Source organism: Sinohyriopsis cumingii, chromosome 2, assembly GCF_028554795.1.
Source record: "Sinohyriopsis cumingii isolate HCF-2022 chromosome 2, ASM2855479v2, whole genome shotgun sequence".
Lineage (NCBI taxonomy): Eukaryota > Metazoa > Mollusca > Bivalvia > Unionida > Unionidae > Sinohyriopsis > Sinohyriopsis cumingii.
Window position 1 is genome coordinate 154747434 of NC_142962.1, and position 16779 is coordinate 154764212.

Below are 16779 nucleotides of genomic sequence, written 5' to 3' on the forward strand. Positions count from 1 at the left end.
AATAAAGAGAGAGAGAGAGAGAGAGAGAGAGAGAGAGAGGCAAATATGCCGGGTACATATATGCCACGAAATGGATGAAGAATTTAGATACTCTGTCATAGGTCGATGTAAAACTGTTATTAAATAATGGCTTAGGAAAGACAATGACATTTCCTCAAAATATCAATTGTTTGATGCATTCTGAGATCCTGTTAAACTTTCGTTAACCCTTTAAATAGAATTGTTAATATCGAATACATTTTACATTGAAGCGTTAGTAGCAGCAGCATCAATAGCAGTCATGACATTTATTGGGTCGAAACATGTGAAGAAGTGTTAAATGCAGGATAAATAATCTCGGATTTATTGATCACATCTATGGAAATATTGTCTAAAACTTCCTGAATGAAATTTATAGAATGAATTTGAATCATTTATTAAAGGTCAGAGTCATATTGAAAATCACCATAATCATGTTACTGTCTTTGCCAACCATCGTGGTGGCGTTTTGACATCATTTGTTTATGATGCCTGTGTCACGTGTAATTGATTGCATAAGTTTAAGTATCTTGTATAAACAGACATCGGTATTGTGGCATATCGTGAATTTTAAACATCGATCAGTCTAATTGAAATCAGAAATACATGGTCATCATACTACACACCTGTAAAATAACTTGAACAAAATATAAATAAACGGCTGATATTTAGTATGAAAATTACTGTAATGAATTTTGATGCATTAAATAAAGTTGTTAATCTCGTCAAACCAATCCTGCCGAACCCATATGTACTTGTAAATTTGGGAAATAAAAGCTCTTTTTACATGTAGGCGAGAAGATGTCTGGAACACACACATTGCGTCAGCATTTAATTACAAAATGTCGGTGTAATTTGCCTGATTTCGGGGTTAGCAACTTCGCATAATGTTTAATACGCTATACAACAACAAAAGTTTGAATTACTGTTACGATGTCAAATCTGTTTTATGTTAGATTTCTAGAGCATGTGCCTACTGTCATTATCTGAATCCTTATGAACGTTTCGCTTTCTTTATCTCGAATTTACAATTTTGATTTCACGTGAACGTATGTCTATAGGTGAAAGAGGAGAGACAGCCACACGTATGTGTTTGTTTGGGGTGGGGGTGGCATACCGCACACCGGCTTATAACGCGCACACAACTAAGAACATCTCAACCTAAATCGTCCTGTGCATAATTTGCAGGTAGATCAATGCGTACGATGTTAGCCTTTGGACGGACATTATACAGGCGATATGACAAAGTGATAACTTCAGAAGTATACATGTATTGCAGCAGTACAATGAGGATACAAAACAAACAGCAGATAAGTTGAACAGAGCACTTGCTGAAAGGTCCCTTTTTGGAAAATAATGTTTTCTACGAAAAATGAAAACGAAGCCTCTAACTAAAACCGAAAGTTTCTCTAATTGGTACACTTTATTTTGCTACTTTATCGCAGTCGTCTGTGTTTTTTTCTCTTCAAAATTTGTATAATGTTTTCGTTTACCCACCGTGACACTTATTCGTGGTCGCACCCTCTCTGTTGCTATAAATGTGTGAGTAATTAAATCATTATTATATCAGTCTCTCAATCAGATATTTTATCAAGACCTATACGATATCGCGATCGAGGATCATGTAAATTTATTGTTATAAATCCGTGTGGAGTAGATTGTGCTTTTGAAAAAAAAGTTTCTAAATTTAATTATGTTCATATATCCTGAACACCAAGTCTGATGAATATTTTGCAGAATATGTGTATCGACTCCGTTATACACAACTAAAAGATTGCAGTTATCTCTCATCACTTTTGGTATTTGTGTATATCGCTAAGTAACGTATATATCATCGGTGATTTCATGCCTGACTCGAGAAAATATTCTAGCTGGATTTGATTGTTTGTCCATCATTACATCATCGTAATCTACAAGAGTAATTAATAAATCCATCAAGGTCATCTACAGACGGGGCTTCATCGATATCGGTGATAAAATCAGTAATAATAATATTGTGTGAAATGTACAAATAAATATAAATTTATTTCATCTCGTATGAAAACAGGTGGTTATTAGGAAAATTACCAGAAACTCCAACGGACTAAATATCCAGGACAAAATCATCTTCCAGGATATAATGATTGTGGTCCTGGAACTCGATTTGATATCCGACTTGACGAGCGAGACCTGGAGAATATCCAATAAATGCAATTGACCAAGCATGCCACGTTCATGATGTAGCTTATAAAAATATAGATTTATAACAACGACATATTGCAGATGTCAAGTTGATTCGTAAGTTAAATTTCATAAAAAGATAAATCTTTCAGAGAATCATTATCTAATTGGTTGGTAAGATCTGCGATGAAAGGTAAACAACGAATTATTATAAAATAATGGAATCGATTAATTATACCCCAGTATTGGGCGGGTAGAGCAGCGATTAGTAAACTCGCTGATGCAGCAAATGTTACACGTTATGTTGCTGCAAATTGGTTAGCACGACAGGCAATATAGCCCCAGTATCTACCACCACCTAAATTTTTTAGCATGCACATTGTGATGTCAGCACTCCTAATGAAGTTCATCAAGCAGATATTTTATTTTTACTACATGATACTATCAAAATTGATAGACGTCAATCACGTACATACAAATACATGTTAACTGTTGTTGACGTTGCAAGAAATAGGTATAAGGAAGTAGAAACAGCTTCAACTAAAACAGCAGCTGAAGTTGTATCTGATTTTGAACGAATTTATCAACGAGGACCCTGGTGATGGCCAGAGTTACTTCCGGTTGATCCTGGCAAGGAATTACTTGGTGCACTATCATTTCTGATGCAAAACATAATGTCCAAATCAGACGATACAATTAATCGTGATCAGGCAATTGTTGAACGATATAATCGAACACTTGCTGAGCGGTTATTTGTATATCAATATGCAAAGGACATAGTTCGGAAAGATATGAGATCTCGCGAATGGGGTGAAAGATTACCAAGTGTGATAGCTGCATTAAGTAATGAAATTACTAGTGTCATTTCTATGAAACCCGTTAATCCGATTACAAAGAAACATATACCAATACAACGACATAACTTTTCAAAACAACCAGTATTGGGTAATGTTACTGGAAGATATTGACATGAGCCCGGTGAACTTGAAGATGGTAAAATAAGAGCGCCTGATGCTATTTGGAGTGTGATGACACATACAAGTTCTAGCGTGATAAGAATCTACTGGTAGACCTGCAATCTACAGGCTAGATTCAACAGCTCCTCAGCGTAGATTTGTACGTGGACAATTACAAGTAATTTCTGAAGACACACAATTACCACCGCATTAACCTTTGTAAACTAGCACCTCGACGTCGATTACATTCAGGAGAGGTCAGCATCACATTTTCTCGTGTGTGACCAAGACTGCTATTAATTCTGTCTACGGTAAATTGTATTGGATTATTATTTGAATACTGCCACAACATTACTGTGTTACAGCTTGCACAATGATTATTTTGATGTTGTTTCAGCGTCATTATAAATTCAACATCGAGATTATAGTCGCGCTGATTTTATTTTGTCAACTGTTTATAACTAATATTTGTTCTTACTATATCATCGTTATTTTCCTGAATTTGATTATTAGTTTTTGTGAAGTCTATGATTACTCTCCGCAATTGAGATATTCTCCTGACTCGAGATACTGCGAGATAAACTAATTTTGACCATTCGATACGACCATCGACGATCCACACATTTGTATCAGAGATGGTTAATCCTTCCGATGAATGAATTGTTATTGCGTATCCTACCATCCATGAAGTTTTGTCCATAATTAACGCGCTCTCAACAACGCTGACAGGAACTCAAATAATATCATTTAACACAAGATTTTGTTTCTCTGACAATCCTGCTATATCAGCTTAAATATTTTGTCGTCACGTGTCTGCTGATCGATAACACAATGGTACGGGTAGATTTTAAAATGTTTCTTTATGTAAAATAAATAATTGTTGTTGAAGTGTATCACAATCATCTTTCTAATTGCCACTATCAACTCATTTGGTCTCCATAAATTCCTTAGCTTTCAAAGAGATAGTAACGCGATTGTCATCGGTTTTCAATAGCTATGCCAATATACTCCATGTTAGATACCTAATGTGGTCATAAATCATTTCCACTTTAAAAGATGGATTATTTATTTATTTATTTATTTATTTATTTATTTATTTATTTATTATTATTACAGCATACAACAGAGTATGTTACTACTCGAACTGGGCCCAGTATCGCCCAGGGCAAGGAAAATTCATGCCAGAGGACGTAGACCCCAGTCTTTGTTCTCACATTATTTACGCTTTCGCCAAGCTGAATAGCAGTCAGTTGCAGGCTTTTGAATGGAACGACGAAACGACTAGCTGGATGAAGGGCATGTAAGTAATTCTTTTATGCTACGAAACAATGGTGGTACTATAGATCACAAAGGAAAAGTCAATATACAACGTAACGAAGGTGATCTTATTAAATATATGGGGATGTCCACTCTGTATGTCTAAACGAGGTATTGAAACAACCACCCATGGTCTGTAACTGAACAGACAGAACTCATACAGAATATCGATTGCGTGTCCAGTTGTACTCGAATCACCGACCGCAAACAGGGCCGTAATTAGTTTTAAAGATGAACGTTGTCTAGTCAGCATGCATTTGCCCGAGACTACTACGTTTAACAGCTCATCAACATGAGTCATTTACAACTATCACCTATGGTTTAATATGCGTCAGCAGGCACGTGATTTGCGTCCTTACAGGCAATATTGCCTGTATAAACGTCATTTACGTACTGACGCACATTATTTAAGCCAGCCAACATGTTGATAGTCCGTTGACTTTAGGAATAGAATGAACAATCACAAAAATCATGTCAGAAACAAGGTCAACACAAAACTCGCCAGCCATTTTAACTCACTGAGAAACTTTACTGTGCTTTCAGTCAAATCATTGATGGACTGACAGCAAATGTGATCATAAGGACAAATGTGGCTACTACCGATGGGAAAATATGGCGACTTTGACTGAAACAGAAGAAAGAAAAGAAAAACACAACACCTCAAATCCAAAACTGCTCTGTTTAACTGATCGTGCATCAATTTCTTTCATATCAGTTTCTTGTTTGTCCTCTAGAGATACTAATTTGTTATTATTATTATTATTATTATTATTATTACTATTATTATTATTATAAGTAGTAGCAAGTAGTGGCAGTAGGTGTTTCCACCACCGTTTCTGGCAATGTAAATTCATTAATATCCTTCCTTCTCGGATGTAAAGCATGATACGACGAAGCTCTATATGGTGCCATAAGATACAATATAATTAACTAGGTCATAGCAAATAGTACAGCAATGTCAGCTCCTAATTGTTTTCTCAGTCTGGCATTCAGTATGGCGCTAATGTTCTGATACCTGCATCCGAATTCATTCGTCTTTTTCATCTGTATCAGATCCCCGTCATAGGTATTGTAATTAAATGCTGTTATTTTGTTCTTTGTCTTTAATGTGGAATTCGTCATTACGGATAATAGTATTGACTATTACAAAATGCTAACATTTATTGTTCCAAACGTGTAAACTGTTGTGTTCACTTGTGTGTCTGTGTGATAAATAACGCAACGTGGTTTTACCGTCGCCCTCACATCACGAGTAAAAATAAATGGTGCCTTAAAATGTGACTTTCCATATCTGTAATGATAAGGCTTCCTTATTCTCTGTCGGTGATGCCCATTAAATATCAAAGCGATTTTGTTTCCCAATGACATACCACGTGAGATTAACAAGCGATTGCCTTAAGCCATTGTCTAATATCTCCGTTAACGAAGAAGTAATTTATGCAGTGCACATATATCTCAAGCCATTCAGCGTTTTTGCATATTCTTTTAATTAAATGACTAATATTGAATATGTAGCAATATGTATGTATGTATGTATGTATGTATGTATGTATGTATGTGTGTGTGTGTGTGTGTGCATGTATGCATGTATGTATGTATGTATGCATAAAAACCAATACATATTCTATACTACTTCTTCAGGTTTGATAGATTCAATGCCGTTAAGTCCAAAAATCCCTCCATCAAAACTTTGCTGGCTGTTGGTGGCTGGAACATGGGTTCCGAACCGTTTACAAGTATGGTGTCCACGGCCGCTTCACGTCGAGAATTTGCAGTAACTTCGGCGAAATTTCTCAGGGACCGGAATTTCGATGGTCTTGACCTTGACTGGGAGTATCCGGCAAACAGAGGAAGTCCACCGGTGGATAAGCAACGTTTTACGGAACTTGTTAAGGTTATCTATGAAATATGCACATCTGGGGAAATTTCAAAGTGGGGAAGAAATTCTTGGATTCATTCTGCTCTTGTGTCGTATTTGAAAATTAATACATATAATTTAAATCCTTGATTTTACTAACAATACCAACAAAGATTTCTTTTTAAAATCCATTTTGCCCGCATATTTGGCAAACTTATATGCAAAGGGTCAGCCATAACGTTGTCTGTACAATGCAATGATATGATGGCTTCAGAACAAATTTTAATAATCTTTATTATTGAGATGAATATCTATTTATACAGGATTTAATATGGTGTTTGTATTTGCCAACCAAAGCAAAGCATTACCTTCCTATAAAACAGCAACATTGCTCTCAGACTCAAAGGTCTGTGCCCAAAAAAGCATATTGCAGGGACTGCCTGTGTACAATTTCTATTGCAGGGACTCCCTGTGTACAGTTTCTATTGCAGGGACTCCCTGTGTACTATTTCTGCTCATTGCCGTCAACTTACACGATAAAGCACACAATAGATCACGTATTCATCAGTTATTTTTATTCAGCTTAGGCACTTGAAAATTAATGTAATTAGTCGAGGTCTCTGAGCCATTTGTTTCTCTAGAAAGCTATATTCTGAACAGGTACTCGGCCAGGATCGCCTAGAGTTGGGAATGTCTGTAGTAGCCGCAGTTCTCTCAAGCTAAATTTGTAATAATATTATTTTTAGGCTAATACTTTCCAGATGTAGTCCCAAAAGTAAAATTACAATTGATTGTCATCCTGCTGGTCCAGTTATTATAACTTTAGTATTATCATAAATTATAATATCATGTTGTCCAAACATGCAAACTAGTCACTGAGTACACAACGACTTATAATGGCTCAGTTTACTGTAAATAAGCAACCACACACACACACACACACACACACACACACACATATATATATATATATAATCGGAAAAAATGAGGTTATTTTCAGACTGATTGATCTTTAAAAATACAGTAAGATGCATAAAACATGTTGTTGCATTTCTTGATCTAATGATAGGTGCTAGACTAAATATTGTACGAGTCTGACTTGGAATCCCGTCTCGAACAGTATGCATTGCCTTTGAATCGGTTCTGAGGTTTACTGGTACCGATGAAAGAAGTGAATGTAGATATCTCAGTTATCTGCTTTACAGCTATATGAATGTAAATAAAGTTTACATACACATATATGATTTCCATCTACCTGGACTGACATTTATTTTGCATCATCTGCAATGTCTAATGCAGATGAGCTCCGCAAATGAACTTGAAATAGTACATAGTACACCTATTGTACCGGTTTATATAATGAACCACCCGGTGTTCACAGTGTAGACGTTGCTATTTTCTGAAAAGTAGAAGTATCCCTCCCTAAAAAAAATCTATTTTAAGAAAAATCGGTTTGCTGATTTCATAATTTACCTCTTAAGTTCATTGCGTGAAAAGAGTCATGCAGAGCAAACAATCTTCTGAAAGTTGCTCATTACAAGGTAATGTGAAATACCCTTCAACCAAAATCACCCCCTATCATTAAGGTACCAAAATAAGGACAAGGGATGTTAGTTCTGTTTTCTTTTATTTTACCTTAATATATTCACGTTTATTTTGTTCATGCAATGAAGTACCAGATAATATGTTTTCTTTAATTTGCATGCCTTGCGCAAACGGGAACAATTCTGGAATGAATCTTTGATAAGGTACTTAACCTTGATTGAATCATTTGCCCCATCTCTGAAAAGGTAACATAATTTTTTGGGTGATCAAGTAATTACGTGACATAAGTATGGTACAGATCGATATGGGATATACAATGATTGGTTTAGATACAAAAATGTAAAACATTACCATATGGAATTATTGTCATTAGCGTTTTGTGGTCAATATTGTCAAGAAACTCAAGCTATACATATATATTGCCACGTTCAGTAGACTTCCGTCATGTCTAGAGAAGAATAGGACACTATGTGTTGGGAATTTGGATATGTTCAGGTCTTGAACGGCTTCGGTTCGGGGCTGAGGAATATTTCTGATTCTCTATGGGTAAGCGTTTTTTCTGATTCTGTGTGTGTAACAATTCTTCTATCTGCCAAAACTTTGGCAATATAAACAATTCTGTAACGACAGTTTCCGTTTCCGTTTCCTAATAATGTAATATTTTTTTTATAGGAATTGAAAAGAGTATTTGATGAAGATGCCCGTCAGACTGGAAAACAGCCTCTTCTTCTGACAGCAGCTGTTGCTGCAGGGAAAGCTGTAATAGATACAGCATACGACGTGCCTACTATATGTGGGTGAGTAATGACAGACCTACGGCTCCGCCTTGGTGTAACACCTGTACTAGGCATATAGTGTAGACATACAAATACAATCAACTTACATACATGCATACATAAATACATACATACATACATACATACATACATACATACATACATACATACATACGTACATACATACATACATATAATTCAGGGATGGACTAATTTCACGTTTGATTTAGTACATAGAAGACTGAGTTTAACAAAGATGGTTTCTGTTAGGAAGAGGTTTTTATTCAGACTTGGTACTAATTATGTATACATACGCAGAGGATGTAGAACGAAAGTGTCATTATATATAATATCGGTGAATAGAAATTGATAATATTAACAGACATTTTGTATGGATTATAGATAAGAAACGTTATTGTATGGTCTGTTATAAGACGTATATAATATATTTGACTCGACAAGTACTAGACGTCACACTTTTTGAAATAACAAGACATGATTAAAATTTCACCACTTCAAGGCATTAATTCTCTCTCTCTCTCTCTCTCTCTCTCTCTCTCTCTCTCTCTCTCTCTCTCTAGCACACAGACACAAACAAAATGTGTATTGTAGTCTTTTCGTTTCAGATATTTAGACTTTATAAGTGTCATGACCTATGACCTACACGGAAGCTGGGAGGATCGTACAGGACATAATAGCCCGCTGTTTGCTCATGCCGGGGAAACCGGGGATAGGCTCTACCTTAACCTTGTGAGTCAGGATTCTATCTATCAAGCATGAAAAGTTTTAAGGCAGACAGTCGTTTAACAGTAATAGCTTTATAAACAGTTTAAAGGCTCCCGTATATTCAATTGTCTGTTGGGTTTATAAAGAAAGAAATTTTAAACAAACAGCTCAGGAGACCGAGGCAAAGAAGAAGTTATTTGTTAATCTTTTTAAAGCAGGAATATTGATTTTATGTTCAACAAATGTGGGATAACACTAAGTTGGGATATTTGTTTTGTTGTCAGATTTGTGCCGAACGGATTTCAAATGTATAAGAAAATTCGTATATCGATAAACACCAGTGTACAGATCAGACTACCTTTCAAAGAGAAATTGTAAATGAAGCCTAACTTTAGTCACATGCATGCGTCCTTGGTAAATATGATAAATAACGCAACGTGGTTTTGCCGTCGCTCCCACATCGCGAGTAAAAATAAATGATGTATATTTGTCCTTAATTTTTTAGCGTGCTACAAGCTCGGATTGATGCTAAATACTTTCGTACTGGGTCAAACATTGGCAGATGTTTATATCTCTATTATAATACCTTAGTACAATGCTTGTATAAATTTTGACCGAATATTTTGAAGAGGCCAAAAGCTTATTAATTAATGTTCTGCTGAACAATATGTTTTCTTTACAATTGTAAGTGTCGGGAAATGTTTTGCATATTAAGGGACAGAACGGATTAGTCAAGAATTTTTTACTTTTGAAATTAACTTGTATGATAGCATAGATTCAATTAAAATAGCTGCATGATACCTGTAATTGAACGGGTTAGTGCTGTATCCTTTATAAGTGTATTAAACATTACATTCCTAGTGACTCGTGATAGCAGTGCGCAGTTCCCCAGTGCAAATCCTATACATTCAATTGCCATAATAATGAATCAATGCACATGGAACCTCATAAAAAATTCCGAATGCAATGTAGACTGAAATCACATGACCTCGTAATAATGCCAGCGTGTCAGTACATAATCCTTGGTATAAATAATCATGAAACACTTGTATTATGTACCAGTCTGCGATTACCGCCTTCTTAGGCTAATGTGTAATTTTTTAATATTGATTTTAGAAACAATTTCGCCGAAATGACCGACATGCCTTCTGAAATTAGTATAATCTGCACTTTGATGCACACCATATTGCTTCTTATCTGATTTGCTGTTGATTTCTGCGAAAACGATAGTATCAAATTTATCAACTGTTTTGGACTGTTTCGAACAACAAATTTATTATTAACTTTTCCACTATAATTACTTTTAGACGGTATGCAACCATTTGGAGTATAAGAAAATGAAAATGACCTTAGTTAAAAAGAAATCTTTTTTTTAAAATAAATTTGCTTTGTGGTAAATTTTAACTTTGTCGAATTCTCAATCAAGAAAAGCTAGTCATTTTATAGTCAAATTTGCTCAATACGGGAAACATACTTTTCTGACTATAATCTTCTCTTTCAAAAGACTGAATAATTTAACCCCAAGCCCCTCCTCTTACATTCAACACGATATATAATTGCTTTGTTTGCGTTTCAGGCTTGGGCATCAAATTATTGGCACCAGACCGGTTGCCCAAAGCACAAGTTGAATATCGGACTGGGCCTGTATGGCCGATCTTTTACACTATCGATCCCTTCTGAGAGTGACGTAATGGCCTCTGCTAGAGGGGCGGGAGTAGCGGGAGAGTTCACCAGGGAAGTTGGATTCCTGTCATACTATGAGGTTGGATTTGGTATAGCTTTCCCATAAATTTGTGTCACTATTCTTCAGACATATTCCTTCAAAAATGTGTCAATCATCTTTTCGGTCAGATGACTATATTGTCAGTCTTTCTAATAGATATGTTTTAACATGTCAGTCATTTCGATAGATATGTTGAAACACGTTATTAGTCTGTTGCATATAAAAATTGTATTCCTGGTATACACTTTGAGACATGTATGTATAAAATGCATCATGTCTTTTGTAAATTGGTCAAAATTGAATGAAATCAGTTTTTATTGTTTAAACAATCATGTAAAAGGATAATCCAAGGAAGGGTGACACATGTCAAGTAAGATAAATATATCAGAATTAAGCGTCATCTGGAAAATATCTTTTTGTCTCATACATTTTGAAAAATGTTGACTATCCTTAACGAAAACTTGAAATGTCTGTCTGTCCGTTTGAAGATTAATTTGTTCATGATTCTTCTAATTATTGTTGATTTTAATGCTGATCAAATTATTTAAAACAAAAAACTGAAATCAAAATTTTGTTTTCAATCATTTCCTGGCCATGGAATCCTTTCTGTATTTAGTTCAATACAAAACTATATTACTAGACAATATACGTTTATATTGAAAGTTTTACTACTAAAGCAAAGTAGATATTCAACTCTACTTCAGCAATATGCTTAATATTGTTCACTTTCATTATCGCCATTAACACTTATATCACCATTTGATGCATAGTGAAATTGCTTCATAATGCTTGCTTTGCTTATATGATGCTTTGATTTCTTCTTCTGGTCTTCTGTTTCTGCTTCAGTCATCCTTTTACTTCCTATTTTTGTTAATCATTTTTCATTTTCTATCATTTTCTTTTCTTTCTTCTCCTCGTTTGCTCCTTCACCATCATTCATTATCTTCTTTACAAGCTCCACATTCCTCCTTTTTCTTCCTCTTCAATTTTTTCGTTCACATTTTCGCATCTCCTAATTTGAAATTTCTTCCTTCGCATCCAGTGTCTTTCTCATTATAATTTTCATTGCATCTCTCTTCCTTTTAATATATTGTTCTAGACTCTCTCTTTATATTCATTCACTCCCAGCTATCCATTACAGTCCTTCATAGCCAGACTTCTTTTCACGTCGTCATGCTAGTTCCTGTCTAAATCTCTTCTTTGCTTTAATCGTATCCACGTTTGAGATACAAATATAATTTATTAGTTTTAAAGAGAGAGAGAGAGAGAGAGAGAGAGAGAGAGAGTCCAAACACTTCATGACTTAAAACAAAAACAATTGTGCTAAGTTTAAATTTTGGATTAAAGGGTTATACATTTTTTGCATTCAAATCATTGTGACATACTTTCTCTCTCTCTCTCTCTCTCTCTCTCTCTCCAGCTGCACGTGTTTCTCTCCGTTTCAGATTTGCCAGATGATAGCATCTGGGGGCCAAACACGCTACATAAATGATCAGCAAGTGCCATATATGGTAAAAGGCGATCAGTGGATCGGGTATGACAACCCTGCTAGTCTAAAAATCAAGGTTAGATGTTTCTCGATTTGTTTTTATATTGTAGCCTTCAAATATTTGTCAATCAAACGCTGCTAAGGACTGAAAACAACAAAAAGGAATTATGACACTTGCATTTTATGCAATTTTCACCACATAAGAAACATTAATGTATTTTTGTAAGCAGGATAAATACAGCAATAATTAAAGGATTTTATACAAGAATATGTTTCAAACATTATGGTTGATTGTAGCAGATGTTTGATTCCATATACATATACATTTTTAGGTTGATTGGATCAAGCAAAATGGTTTTGGCGGAATTATGGTTTGGGCACTTGATTTGGATGATTTCACCAACGTATGCGGTCAGGGCAAGTACCCTCTATTGACTGCCATTAACAACGCTCTTGGCCAGTCGACTATACACATAGTTACACCGCCACCGTAAGTGTTTGTTGTATTTGGGTTTTTATGTTGTTGTTTTTTTTAATTGTCCAAATTTAGCTCTAGATGGAGATTTTCAATAGTTGCAAAGGTTGCTAGAAGCAGGACCAGTGTCGTTTAGAGTTGCTGTCAGTGTTATCTCTCGTCTTTTTTCATAAAAAGAAAAACGCAGAAAACTTGACCATGACAAACTAACATCTGCTAAGTATTAGCTAAATAACTTTAAATTTCTTTCATATCATGTTCAAGCAAAATCTTGTTTTATATCAAAGTCTGTGTATTAGTATTTTTCTTACGCATGCATTGATTACTTGTGGATAGTCTTTTGTTATTATATCTTAGCTGAACGTCTTTTCCTTCTACTTTATATAGTGCAATACTAAAACTATTTGCTGTATCTAAATTTGGCTTTCCTATTATTGGTCTTTTTCTGGTACAGCACCAACTATTATTCCACGCATTTGTAAATTAATCTCGTGGAACATCGTCTCATTATGGAATTGTTTCCACCAGAATGATTAACCAATAGCATTATCTATTATCCATCGATACGAATCTTAAATAACATTATATTGTCACAAAACCCTTTGGTAATTGGTATTGGTACATATTTGTGGATATCATTTGTGAGTTGTAAATTAGCAATGTCTGTAATTAATTAAATTATTATTCACTAACTTTTCTCACATTAAGAATATATTTTTAAATTTCCTATCTTAGAATTATGAATTCCTCCACATACATACATGCATACATACATACATACATACATACATACATACATTTTAATAAAAAGAATGTGGATAAATAGTTACTTATTATAAATAATTTTTTAAAATATATTTCTGTGTTATTTCCAAGTATAGCTATAACATTGTGTCGTGTTTTGAAATTTTAAAGAATAGTAAATTACAACCATGAATAAATCTCCGTGCATGATATTGCACGTTCTGATCTTGCCACACATAATGCTTAGTATAATCGAATATGACACAATCATGATATTGCACGTCGTGATCTAGCCACCCATAATGCTTAGTATAATGGAATATGACATAATCATGATATTGCACATTCTGATCTAGCCACCCATAATGCTTAGTATAATGGAATATGACATAATCATGATATTGCACGTCCTGATCTTGCCATCCATAATGCTTAGCATAATCGAATATGACATAATCATGATATAGTATGTCCTGAACTTGCCATCCATAATGCTTAGCATAATCGAATATGACATAATCATGATATAGTATGTCCTGATCTTGCCATCCATAATGGTTAGTATAATCGTATACGACATAATCATGATATTGCACGTCCTGATCTTGTCATCCATAATGCTTAGTATAATCGAATATGACATAATCATGATATAGTACGTCCTGATCTTGCCACCCATAATGCTTAGTATAATGGAATATTACATAATCATGATATAGTATGTCCTGATCTTGCCACCCATAATGCTTTGTATAATGGAATATGACATAATCATGGTATTGCTCGTCCTGATCTTGCCATCCATAATGCTTCGTATTATTGAATATGCCAAAATCATGCAGACTTTACAGAAATTAAAGAATATTTTATGAAATGTGTGTAACGAATCCAGGCCACGGAGGTGGGGGTGGCACGCTTCAATGCATACGTAGAAACCGAAGCAAACAAATAAAGAAGTTCAAATGTTTTGGTATTCCTATAGTATTACAAAATACAAAATGAACAAAACTGTTGTATGATGAGGCGAGAATTACATCCACAAGCAGCGAACGTTATTTGTATGTCAAGCGTGAAGCCATAACATGGTTACGCACATGTGAAATATTAAAATTATGAAATGGTACTGAAGATCTCATCAAAGATGTCATTTTATAAAATTGTATTTTCTTGAGTATGGTATCTACACCTCTCACGAATCGGTGGTATTTGCTGGTTTTTCCTGCAACATCTTGTCCAATCAAGGCAAATGTCAAGATCATGTATAAATGGAAAATGTATAAGCCAGTTTTCAGATAGCATTTTGAATACCCCTAAACTCTTGGTATAACTTGTATATTGAGTCTATATATAGATTCACTTTCCTGTAAACTATGTGTCAAGATTCTTTACATATCCCAGCGAGAAATACACCGGAAACATGACCTGGACTTTGCATGGATCTCCCAAAGATGTTTGGGTTACAATCGGGACAACTGTGTTGGAAATAGTTGAGACTTATGTGAACTTGACATAAAAGTAATAATACCTTCTTATTGTTCATTGTGTTCTCAGAACTTGGACTCGACCAAATCAAACTCAGGACCAATCTACGGAAAGACCCATTGTACAAGATGTTAAATCAACGCAAGCACCAGGTAGTAAGTAGTTCAAAAGTTCCTACAAATTTTAGAATTGGAACTATTTTGATACAAACACTGTATACATATGTCTTTTTGTTCCATCAATTCAATAATTGATTATATTGTTCTATACGGTTGTTTCATTTTTGTAAATTCCGTACTTGTTTTAGCCAGCCCTTCACTCGGTCCATTTTTAAATCAGTCAGTTAAACTTTGTCCCAATATGTTTTCCAAAACTTTTTCGCCGTCATCTTTTCATATTTAATCTGATACAAACCTCCAAGAGAGCAAATTTGTTCAGGACGACTAATGCAAATTTCTCAAATTGTCCGTCTTGATAGACTGCATATATACGCTATTCATTTAGAGAACATGTTGTCCATTTTTCCCATTTCTGAAGAAAAACTCTCTAATAACTCCCAAAACCAACACGGTTTTCAATAAATTGATACCAATCATCAATAGTCTGCCTTCACACATCACATGATTATATTTAATTATAAGAATATATTAACCTCGTAAATGTTTGACTTTTCTTAGCATCGTTAGCATGGTGACTCGTAAAGACATTATTTATAAACTGCATGCATTGCCTATAAGAAAAGTTGTTTGTGCTTTGTAATTTTTCTACAAGATCTGCCTTCTTTCAATAACAACCACCCACCATTAGTAACTTCTTCAGCAGCAAATGCCCCATTTATCTCATTAGCTCGCCACTACAAAGTAGAGGGGAGCTATTGGTGTGCCCCACACACTCCCACACACCACCCCGCACTAGTCTTTTACGTTTTACTGGCTTTGGTTTATTTTGCATTTAGCTCATGAATATAAAGGCTTTTCAAACTGAGTATACAAAATGTTATACGTTAAATCACGCAACTTGACTAAGATCTGCGTTCTGATAAGGTCTAAACCATCATCACCAAACAGGTCACGGTGACCTCTAATTTGAATCTTATCTGACTACAGTTAAATCGTGTGTTTTCAGTTTTTTCTCTCTTATGATTGTGCTAGAATCATCAGCTCTATAGTAGTATGCATCTTAGTTTGTAACACAGACGTACAGCAGAAGAGGGTCACTGTGACTTAAATTTTACCGTTTACGGACTGAAGTTAACGTTTGCTGTTAGTTCATGACCACATACACTTTGTGCATCCTGTACAAATATTGTTAAATTTGGAGTCATTAAACTTCACGGGTGGATGCATTTTGAAGTGTGCAACAATTACATAACGAACGTAGGTCACCATATTTCATGTTCTTTGACCCAGATTTAATTTTGTGTTTATACTGTTGATGCTAAAATAATTAAACTGGATGATTGTATACTTATAAAAGACGGTGAATGTAATCTTCATTTTACTGGCTTAGG

General features: G+C 34.9%; 1 pseudogene; it reads left to right on the top strand.

Moving 5' to 3' along the window:
• The window catches only part of LOC149806146 (acidic mammalian chitinase-like), a 28925-nt pseudogene extending 13625 nt beyond the window's left edge, over positions 1-15300 (top strand).
• Positions 15301-16779: the final 1479 nt, after the last annotated feature.